The sequence below is a fragment of the Canis lupus genome, chromosome 13 (genome assembly GCF_003254725.2).
Source record: "Canis lupus dingo isolate Sandy chromosome 13, ASM325472v2, whole genome shotgun sequence".
NCBI lineage: Eukaryota > Metazoa > Chordata > Mammalia > Carnivora > Canidae > Canis > Canis lupus.
The window spans coordinates 36,551,400-36,563,059 of NC_064255.1; positions in this window are offsets into that span (position 1 = coordinate 36,551,400).

The window sequence follows — 11,660 nt, forward strand, 5'->3', positions numbered from 1 at the left end:
CAACCTCCCGCAGGTGCGGTCCCAGCCCTTCGCCTCAGGCTGTCCTACTCAGACGGTGAGCAGGCCAGGAGACTATGAGCCAGAGGGGAATTTCCTCTCCAGGAAGTAGTGAATGTCCCCAAGGCCAGGGTGGAGCGGGGCTGGCCACCCCGGTGGCAGAGGCAGGGCCGTCTTACCGCAAGGCGTACACATTCAGTTTTATTAGAAGGGATTAGACGCTGAAACGGGTGAGCAGGTGCCGTGCAGGAGCTCGTGGACTTGACGGCTACCCCGTCTCATCTTTTGGGTCTACTATTGGGGTCCCCAGGGGCATTGCCGGGGTGGACAGGTGGAGAACTGATGGCAGGTCCCCATTTCCTGCTCGTCTCCATGCTAGCCCGGGCTCCCTTTCCCAGCACGTGCTGGGCTGTTCCCCATCTGTCTCCCAGCCTCCAGCGTCCACTCGGGGGTGGGCGCAGGGTGGATGCTCGGCAAGTGCTCGCTGACCAACGTCCATCCCAGGAGGTGCCCCTGGACTTGGCTCTCCCAGACCGCACCCCGCACGGCCCGGAGCGTAAGATGTCCACTGTGAGCCGCCCCCTCCCTCGATGCCCTCCTGTTGGGTCTGGAACCGTCCGTCATAGCTCCGGCTACCCGAGGCAGACTCATCTGTAATCTTTTGGATGCCGGCGGCCTCCGCAATTGAGCACACGTCATGGCAAAGGCCGTTTAAACCCACAGTTAGACGGCACGGTGGCGAGGAGGCCTGACGGCTCCTTTTATGCAATTGGCGCCGAATCGCTGTTGTCGTTCTGGGAGGCTCACTTCAGCTCTGTTCTTCCTTGAACTTTATAACCTACTCTGCAGACCGCGAACACCAGTCCACGGTTCTGGAAGCGTCTCCAGGGTTTCCGACCTGCGCCCCCCTTCCTGACCTGAGCTGACGGGGTGGCTGGGGGCGGCGGGGGAAGCATGGCCCCTCTGTGAGCGTGCCGTGGATGACACACGCCTTGTCCCCATGTGAAGCCTCCGAGCCCTCTCCACCCCCGCCTGCTCCTCCAGGCTGTTTGCAGAGCAGCCAGGTCCCAAGCCTGCCGCTTGTCAGTACATCCCACATGTCAGATTTTCTCCCCAGAGGCAGCTTGGCAGCGGGTCGGTGCCTCGGGATCATGATGAAAACCACCCCGGGGCTTTCCGTGGCTCATGAAGGCGTCGGTGGCGGAGAAGTTATAGCTGCTCTATGTGTGTGTCACCTGCGGAGGCCTCTAATTAGAGCCCCGTTGACAACCCAAGAGGTTGGGGAGCTGGGGAGGCTGGGACGGGGTTCTTCTCTGGGTTCAGGCCCAGACGGCGAGCAGGGGGGAGCGGGGGTCGTCCACAGGCGTGCTGTACCCTCCTGACTCCAAACCCTCAGCTCCGCCCTCGGCCCTGACGGCTGCCCGGCCCAGGGCGGACTCCACGCGGGCTCTGACCCCTGGTCCTGCGGCACCACCCGGGCCTGGCTGGACCCCTGGCTGCTGCCGCCTTGCTCAGGGTGAGCCGCTCCCCAGGCTTCCTGAGGAGGGCCAGGTCCTTAGACACCAGTTGCACCAGGCATTCCCGGCGCCGGGACGGCAGGTACTCTGCAGAGCGTTGCTAACGGTGCGCGTCCTTACGAAGCCAGGCAGCTGCAAGCTGCACCCGCGCCCTCCGTGTGAAGGCTCAGTGTGTCCCAGCGGCCACAGGTCCTCTCGAGGTGGGGGTGGGGGGAGTCACCTGCCCCCGATGGCGTTCCCACCCCTTCTCCGTGCACGGTGCTGCCCCTCCTGACCTGTGCCAGGCCCCAGCATCCATGTCCCTGACGGGGCTCCGCTGGTGCCAGCGAGGATGGCTGGGTGGGGGGCGGGGGGCAAAGGCAGCGGACAAAGGTTGCACTGGACCTCCGGGGACCCAGCTGAGCTTCTGTTTCTCGGGGGCCCACGTGTCCATCCGGCCCTTCTGTGAGGTCCAGATGTTGGTCCCAGAGGGTCCCCGTAGGAGTCAGGGAGCCAAGAGGCCTTGGCTTGTGGGCCAGGTGTGACAGCCCGGAGGGGACAGGCAAGGCCCAGGGCGCCCAAGGCCCTTGCGTCTCTCTGGCTCCGCTCTGACACGGCCCCTCCTCTTTCCGTCCTGCTACCCGCCGTCCCCCACCTCAGGGCTTCCCGGCCCTGGCACCACTGTCTTCTGGGGCCACCCGGTGCGCGGCAGATGCTGAGCCACGGCGACCCTGATCCTGACCCGCTAGATGCTTGTAGCAAGCACTCGGCAGGACTGGGCCCGCAGAGGCGTCTCCAGACATGGCCTGGCGATCCCTGGGGGCGCAGTCATGCCATTGGGCACTCCTTGCCCCAACAGTTTAGGTGTCGGATGGTGCTCTCAGGGCCCAGGCGTGTGTGACCCTTGCACAGAGTCAGGGGCGGTGCGCCCGCCTGCTGATGACAGGAGTAAGCGTGCGGCCCATCCCACGAGCCGAAGCCTGTGCTGGGCGTTAACGGGCGTAGGCCTCACGCCACCCTGTGAGCTGGGCGTCACCGTCAGCCACTTCACAGAATTTGGAACCCATGAGCCATTTTGTGTGCTCTGTGATCTTAACTGCTGAGCTCTGCCAGCCTCACCCCCCGGCGTTCTGCTTCGCCGGGTCCTGGGGGGCCCAGTAGACCCCACTGCAGGGATCGGAAGCCCAGCTCCGAGAGTCACCATCCGGGGGAAGGCGCGGGGCTCCTCATGATGTCGCGGGTGAGGTGCCCTACCCCGTCCTCCCCAGGTCCGGCCTATTCCTCCCTCTGTAGAGACGCTCGAACCTGACCCGCTTTAAATAGACCTTCCCAGCCGTGCTGCATCTCCTCGAGCAGTCGTAAAGGGGAGGGGAAACCTATTTCAGCTAATTGTAGGTTCAGCGAAAGCCGAGTTGTAGCGCGCCACCGCCGAAACCAGCTTATTATCCGTCAGAACTCCACAGACCCCGGTCGGCAGCCAGACTGCGCCGGAGCCGTTGTCACACGGCACTGATGTCCCGGTGCTGGTTTTCAGCTGCTAATTCCTTAAAGACGGAGACAATAGGCATTTAATATCGTTTGCTCAAATGAACAGTTCCCAGAGCAAATAATAATAATAAAAAAAAGTCCCCGAGAAGCCAATTAGATGCTGCAGCTTGTACCAAGCGACGGCCTTCTTAATAGACGCCCTTTTTACATGTGCAGCTGTGTCACCGAGATGAAAACCCGGACCCTCCCCCCTTTGCCACTGATATGTAAATAAATGCGGGCGATTGCATATGTAACAGTCCTCTTCCATCAATGGGGCTTAGAGACCCGGTAGGAACACTTCAGATAAAGTGGCAATTTGTGGAAGAGACTTCTCTACAGACAATGAAGGATGTTGGGGGAGGGGGGCACATCCCAGAGACCTTCTGGGGTCGAGAAACACAGAGAAACCCCAAGGAAAAGCTCATGAATGAGGAAGAAAAGACCATCCATGGGCCTGTCCTGTCAAGGACCACCGGGGCCACATCGCGGGCAGCACTCCGCAAGTGCATCAACCACCATTACGGTCGGGGGCGGGGGGGGGGGCACTGGCTCCCCTTTTAGGGTCATAAGCTCCGGTAACCTTCTCTCCAGACAGAGCCTGTATGTTCAGGGTTTACACACAGATCCGGGGTCCCCGGGAGCCGTGGTCAGGACCACAGGCCGTGTGGCGTGGGCATTCTCAAGCCGCGGTAGCCATGCCCCCAGCAGAGCCTGGCAGTGTTTGGAGGCATGTGTGGCTGTCACGGCTGCGGAAAGGGGTGGCTGGCATCTCACAGGTGGAGACCATGCTGCTCGGCGTCCCACGGTGCACAGGTCAGCTCTTCGTGGGCATGACCCCGGCCCGGAAGTCCCTGGATGGAGGCCAAGATTAAGAACCTCCACTGTGGGTTGACCTGCCTACAATGGAACCCATATATGTCCCCTCCAACCACCTTGCATTTGTAGATGGAGAAACTGAGGTCCCAAATGGGGAAGGAACTTGCCCGGAACAGTGGTGGAGACAGCCCAGAGTCTGAACAATTCACCGGACCCCTGCCCCAGCTGGACCCCGGACCCTGCTGGACCCCTGCCTCTGTCCCAGCTGGACCCTTACCCTGCTGGGCCCCTGCCCCTACCCCAGCTGGACCCCAGACCCTGCTGGACCCCTGTCCCTGCCCCTGTTGAACCCCTGTCCCTGCCCCAGCTGGACCCCATCCCCTGACATAGCTAGACCCCTGCCCCAGCTGGATCTCGGCCCCCACCCCAGTTGGACCCAGGCCCCACTTCTGCTGGACCCAGGCTCCTGCTCCCCCAGCTGGACCCCTGCCCTCCCAGCTGGACCCCTGCCCCTGCTGGACCACTGCCCCTTCCTCTGCAGATGTTGCAAAGCCGGGGTGACCTGTGGAGGACGCAGCTCAGTGGTTTTACAATGTCTGCCAAAGGGCCTTTGGCTGGAGATTTGCCCGTGTGTCCTGAAATGAGGTGAGAATAAGCCAATGACCCCCTTCTGACTTGGTGGCTGCGGCAAGACCAGCCTGGAGCAGAGACTGGATCTTCTTGGGGCAACTCTGGAAGGCTCCAGTGGGTCATGAACAGAGTCCACGAGAAGGCTCCACCGGGAGGGCCCTGCATGCGGAGCCCTGGCCCGTCCAGCAGCGGGCTCACAGCCCTGCCCACAGGCGGCATCCTGGCCCCGGGCGGCCCCCACCCGGTGGCCTGCGCGGTCTGGGCCCAGGTCCTCCACCCACGTGGCCCTGGGAGTCCCCCGATGCCCTCTGCATTCCTGCTCTGGGGCCACGGTTCCCAGTAGCCTCCTTCCAGCCCAGCCGGCAGTCTCCCGAGTGCCCAGCCTCCTGTCCCCGTGCTCTACCCTGGGCCCCGATGTCCCCCACAACGAACTCTGCCGTTCCTCTGCCCCTTGGTTGGCTTCTCTCTGACAAAGGTCATTTGCACTCGTAAGAATCCCGACACAACAGGCCTGTGTGCAGAGAAACCCGAATCTACTCCCCGTGCCGGCCCCACCGGCAGCCTGTGGTGACGGAATGGCACCTCTCCAGCCTGATTTTCTCCAATCCTAGACAAACACAGCCAAGTATTTATGTTTTTATTTCATGCCGCTCCTTTTGCTTTAATAAAAAACAAAAACAAAAAAGCACACTTTTAACCTTTTTTTTTTTTTTTAGATTTTTTTAAATTAATTTATTTATTCATGAGACACACAGAGAGAGAGAGACACAGGCAGAGGGACTGAAGCAGGCTCCATGCAGGGAGCCCGATGCGGAACTCGATCCCGGGACTCCAGGATCATGCCCTGGGCTGAAGGCAGACGCTCCACTGCTGAGCCCCCCAGGCTGCCCTCCTTTTGCTTTTTACCTGAAATGGAATCCACGCCTGTTTCCCCGACGCTTCCCTGGTGTGGTGACCGACGGTGCCGAGGCTCCGGGTGCGGCGGCCTCATCCATCCTCGCGGTGGCGGGGGAGCCCGAGCACCTGTTCCCGCAAACCCGACTCCCCCCACCTCGTGCTCCTGGAGGGAGGGGTGGGACCCCCGGGCTCCGTCACCCTGAGCACACGCACACACAGGTGCCCTCGCACGCGCCCACAGATCTCACGTGAGGCCTGGGCATCTGACTGGTGGAGCAGAGCACAGAGGGACCACCCCCACCCCCACCCCCACCCCCGCCTTCCCGTCAGAGTGACCCTGAGCAAAGGGCGAGGTCAGGGTCCCAGGAACACGGATTTTTCTCTTTCCAAAACACCCAGTCAGGCTCCATCTGTCCTCTCATGGTACAGCTCAGTCGCAGCCCCCGGAGGGGAGGCGCCGTGGGGCTCACTGCCCGGGCGAGGGGGGCCCCTTGCAAAGGTCAGACCGCCCCCCAGAGCTGTCTCCAGCCTCTCCTCCCGACGACTGACAGCCCAGGTCCCCGGGGCCCAGCACTGCCGTCACTGGCTTCCAGAGTGTCGCTGGGAGCAGAACCTGCGGCACCCACGTCCAGCGTGGCTCCATCCCGCCCGCCCACTCTCATTTTCCAGACGGTGCCCCAGGGGCTTTCGGCCTTTCCGAGCCTGCCAGAGCCTTTGGGCCTCCGCTGCCAGGGGAGGGCGAGGATGCTGAGCCCACGTGGGGAGGATGCGTCCGGCCAGCGGAGCCGCTCTTCCTTGCAGCCAGGGAAACTGAGGCACAGTGGTGGGCAGGGGTTGCCTCCTCTCCTGCCCTTGGGACCCCGAGTCCTGCTGTGTCACCCACCACCCATCTGTATCTGCCGCCTGGAGTCTGCAGCCCACCCACAGCCCACTCCCCAACCTGCAGGGTGGGGTCCAGCCGTCCGTCTGCAGCCTCCACTCTGGACACCGTCCACCCGGATGGAGAGGGCCAGACACTGGCGGGAACCTGCTGTGGTCCCCTCATGGCCAGGACTGACCCGGAACGGAGGGTCATGAGCCCTGGGAGCCAAAACATGCCTGAGGTCCCGCAGCTCGGACCTGGCCTGACCTGGGACCACAGGAGGGGCCGTGCAGGTGACCCAGGGGCTGGGACCCTCCGCCTGGGGCTTGCACAGCGGGGCGCTGCTCTGGGCCGTGCATCTGTCCCCCTGTAGGGAGAGGCAGGACGTGGGGGCCTCAAGGGGGCCTCAAGGTCCAAGCCTTTAGGCTGCAGAGGACAGAGCCCGGGCCCCCGTGCTGCCCCGAGGTCTGGGCAAGCCGTGCCCCTCACCTTTGCCTGGCTCCAGGATTTGGAGGGGGCCCTTCCAGTTGCCAGGCCCAGAGCCCCCCCACCTGGCCTCTGTGGACGCGCCGGAGAGCCAGGGGCTGGACAAGAGCTCAGCGCCAGCCGGAGGCCCAGAGGTTGTAGGAAGCTCTGCACATCCCAGTGCGGCTGGGCCGCTCACCTCGCGGCTCCCATGCACATCGGGGAGGGCCTGACGGGTCCCCCTCACCAGCCTCCCTCCTGCCGAAGGAGACGCCCCTGGGAGGGGCAAGCCTGACTTCCTGTGCCTGGGGACTGGCCCCTCTGCCTCTGCCACAGCCACTGGCGGCGGGGAGAACCCTAACTGCCCTCAGCCCAGCGGCCGGCCTGAGTCTACACAGCAGGGCCCCAGCAGCCAGGGCTGGGTGGCAGGTGGAGGCGCTCAGCCCTCTCTCCCATCCTCCCTGCTCCCCCTGCCCCTCGGCTCCTCCACCCCTTGCCCACAGGGAGGACTCTCAGGCCCGAGGCAGCCCTTACAGTCACGTGGGGCTGGGGGGTAAGTGTGCATGGGGAGGGGGAGCACCAGGGGCCCCTCCCCCGGGTCCTGAGCTTGTGCCGCTTCCCCGGGGTCCTCGTGGGCCTGCCACCCGGGCTCACTGCCCGGCTCTTTCCAGCACGTCTTTCCTGGCCTCATGCGGCCCCGGGCTCCATGGGCCTCCTGTCCCCACGCCGACCTCGTCACACCATCCCTCCAGCTGGACGTGCCCCCAGACACAGGGACCAGCTGGCCTCTGCGGAGCCCGCGCCCAGGGTCAGGCTGAGGGCCCCTTGCATGAACCCTCCACCGTCGCGCCGGCCCCGGGTCAGCAGGGGAGCCGACGCTCTTGGCGGTGCAGAGGACAGGCCCGAGGTCATGCAGCTTGGGAACTGCCCAACGAAGCCGCAAAGCCAAGCCGGTTGGACCCCAAAGCTTACGAAGAGGGGCCCTGGGTTAGGGGCAGGGTTCAGAGGTCAGCAAGTAAGTGAATGAAGGAAGGGGTGGGTAGGAATGAATGAGGCTCAGAGATGCATGCAAGGAAGGAGGGGGGCACCCCAAGCTGGTTCCCGGCCTCACCATCAGCTGCCCCCTGGGGCTCCTGGGTCCCTCGATGCTCATCAGGTCAGGGCAGCCACGGAACGTGCGCCGAGGCAAGGGCGTGGGTTCTGTGTGCTGGGCCGCCGAGGGGCCTGGACCTCTCAGGCCACCCGGCACCAACCACCCCCAGCCCTCAGGCCCAGCCGGTGATGACAGCAGAGAGCATCAGAGGTGGGAGGGGCAGACAGACGTGACCCCAGCCCCCCGACCCCCCCGGGGCCCTCAGCGTCCTCACCGGTGGGTCGGCGTCCCCACGATAGAGCCCGTGCTGCGTGGAGCGCCCACAGGACCTGCGGGCTTCCAGAAAGCACGGGCCTCTTTCCCCGGAGCCTGGAGGCTGCCCTCCCGGAAGGCACCTGTGCTCCTAGCTAGGAAGCCTTGTCCCCCAGAGATTTGAATACTTAATAACATGTTGAAGAGACTGAAGTGTTGGCTGCATACCTCACATCGGGGCTACGGACGTGGGCACCAGGCCAGCCCCAAGCGCCACCCCGGGGGAGGCCGCCGCTGCCCCAGGCCAAGGGCCCAGGCTGCTCGTGGGGTTGACTCAGTCGTCTGCTGTGGTCTGGCCACGCTGGCAGGAGGGCCAGGTCATGGGCTCCCTGTGCAATGGGCCCTTTCAGCCCCCAAATCCCCCCTTCCTTAGTGTCTGCAAGTCTGTGTTCTCAATAACAAACTCACCCCTGCCCAGAGCCATACAGGAAAGATCCAGAAGGTTCTGCAGTCGGGCACCTGGTGCTGGGAGGCGGTGCTTGGCTCCGAGGTGCCACGGAGGTAGCAGTACTGCGTTTGCACACTCACTGTGCCCTGCCGCTGCTGGGGCACCGCCGGGTGCTGGCGGGGGCAGCGGGGTGCGGGGTACTTGGCTGGAGACCTGCCCAGCCTCTGGGACTCACTGCAGGTCAGGCCAATCTATCCTCCCTTTTGTGTAAAAACAGGGAAACCGACACCAGGCAACAACGTGCTGGAGATCACAGAGCGAGTCAGGGACCATCTGGACACCACCCTGGACTCGGAATGCGTCCAGCCTCAGGGCAGCCTTCTGGAAGCTCCAGCCCTCGGGACCATGAGCCCCTGGGGTATCGGTCTTGTTGTGGGGGCGCTGACCCCCCAGAGGGCTCCGAGAGCCCAGGAGAGCACGCAAGAGTGTGCTGACTCCACACCCAGAGTCAGCCCCCAACCCCATGACCATGCGTTGTGTCCTGTGCCCGGCACCAGGCATGTCAGGGGGACTCACATCACAGCGTCTCCTGCTGGAGGCGGGCGGCTCTGACTCCACCGGGGGACGCACAGAAGCCAGGGATCACCTGCCTGTCAGCCATGAGGACACTGGGGCTCCGGCCCCTGTTTTAACACACATGCATATACACATGCACACACATGCCCCTAAGTGTGCATACGGATGTGCACATGAGCACGCCTATGTGCATAAGCATGCATGCACATGTGGGCACGCACATGAACACACATGCACGCGTGTGCAATCCCATATGTGCACACATGCCCATGAACACACACATGCACATGCACATGCACACACACATGTGTGCATCCCCACAGGTGCACATATGTGCTCCCCACACATGGACACGAACACACACATGCACATGAGCGTGGGCGCACAGGCACACGCCTGCACACACATTCACTCCCTCAAGTATGCTCACGTCCCCCAGGGCCCCGGGGTTCCATCCTATACCCAGGATTCCTCTGATGTTAAACCCAGGCGCACACTCGGGGCTTCTCCCCGTCGGTCCCGCACACCTGCCTCCGACGGCTCAGGCGGGAGGGACCCCCGATGAGCTCCTGTTCCCTGAGGACCTGGTACCCGAGATGCCCACTCAGCCCCGCCTTCTGGATGTGCAGCAGCACCTGCGGCAGACACCCCCCGCCACCGCCCGCCCCAGGCAGTGGGAGCACAGGTGTTTGGGCATCCATCCGGGGCGAACGGGAGGATCTTAGAAAGTTCTGGACCGGAGTCCTGGCTTCTCCGCTTCTCTCTGTGACATTTATCATCTTGGAAGCAGGGCAACAATATGCTCTCACAGGAGAAGCAGACGCCCGCCCGCCGAGAGGTGCCGTGCGCGGATCAGGGCTGGCCGTTGATGCCACCGTCCCCCGCGCACATGCCCCTGCTCACCAGGACCCCCAGACCTGTCTCCAGAAGCCTGGGGGAGCCGTCACGGCAGGTGACGGGAGGGAGCCCGGGGGGCCTGCGCCCAGCTGTCCTCCGCCAAGCGCCCCGCCTGCCGGCCGCCCATCCACACACTTGGCCACACCAGCATTTTGTAAAATGCCAGCTCTGAGTGGGGACCCTCGTGGGCTGTCGTTGCTGCCAACTGTCTGATTGTGACATGTTCCTTTCCACCAGGGCGAGCACACGGGGACTTTATCGCGTGTACATGAACCCAGAAAACACACGGCTGGGGGACGTGCAAAATGCCCACTAAGCCACGCTGCCCCTGAGAACACACGAGCTGGGGGTGCTCAGGGGCCCTCATCCCCTCCCTCCCAGGGGTCCGGCTCCGCTTCCTGTCCCGACACACCCTCTGGCCCCCCTGGAGACCCCCCCCAGGGCGGGAGCCCAGCCGCCCCCCGGAGCAGCGCCACCTCCCTGGATTCCTTCTTTCTGCCAAACCTACGCCCTGCTGGCTGTTTCCCACGAGCACAGACCTGCCCTTCCTGCCTCGCGCACCCACATAAAGTAAGGGGCACATGGTGGGGGTGGTCAGAATGGGGCCCCGGACACCCCAGCACGGCCAGGAAATGCTCGGCCTGGGGAGGGGCGGTGTGGTTGGAGCCTCAACCAGGAGCCCGTGCCACAGTTGCTGTACTTACCAGGTGAACAAGTCAAGACTCCGTCTGCCGTAAGGGACAGTAATCAAAGTAAAACCGGCTTTCCTTGCTTCCTACACGAAGGATGAAAGGCAGGGAGGGAGGGACGGAGGGACACTGTGGCTCAGACAGTGGCTGAAAAGTCAAGGATGTCCCTCCTTCAGGCACAGCTGGCTCCAGGAGCTCAGATGATGTCATCTCCCCCGTCCCTGGTTTCGTCCTCCTCCGTGTTTGCTCCACTTTCAGGATCTACGAGCGCAAGGTGCCCCAGCAGCTCCCTCCAGGCTCACTCTTCTTCAGGTTCAGATTCAACAGGAAAATAAGTAAGGGTCTCTTCCTCTTGAATGTTTGCATCCTGAGCCTACGTCCCTGGGGCAGCACACCTAACCCATCCCTGGAGCAGCAGCAGGGGTGACGTCGGGGCTGGTCTTGTCCAAAGCCACGCAGACCACCCACAGGGCCCTGGTGCGGGCAAAGGGCGGATCCCAAGCTGGGCCCTTGGCAGGAGGAAACGGGAGGAGGCCGGAGGCTGTGAGCCCAGTGGGTCTAGGCGTCAGCCCCGAGCCCAGCACACCCCGATGTCACCTACGGGCGGTGGAGTCGGAGTGGCAGGATCCGTGCTCCGGAGGCATTCAAGTCCATGTCAGGTGTCACCAGCCCAGCCGGGTGTCATGTTGAGTCTCCAACCAGAAACGCTCCCTGACGCCTCCTGACCCGATGGCCGCGTGGCCGCCCTTCTGCACCTCCTGCCCCCAGACCCACCCTGTCCTCTGCCTCTTGCAAGAGGTCCCCTGGGACGCCCCAGCCTCCGAAGCGCCAGGCTGGAGGCAGAGCCAGAGGTAGGGCTGGTCTGCGGAGGCTCCCGGATGGCGCGGCTCAGTGAGGACGGCCTGGGACGCCCAGGGCCTGGCTCGGGCAGGTCCTGGCCTCGGAGAAGATCCCGCTGCCAGGCACGGGGGCGCAGCCTGCAACCAGAGCGGCCTGCACGGCCAGCGCCGGG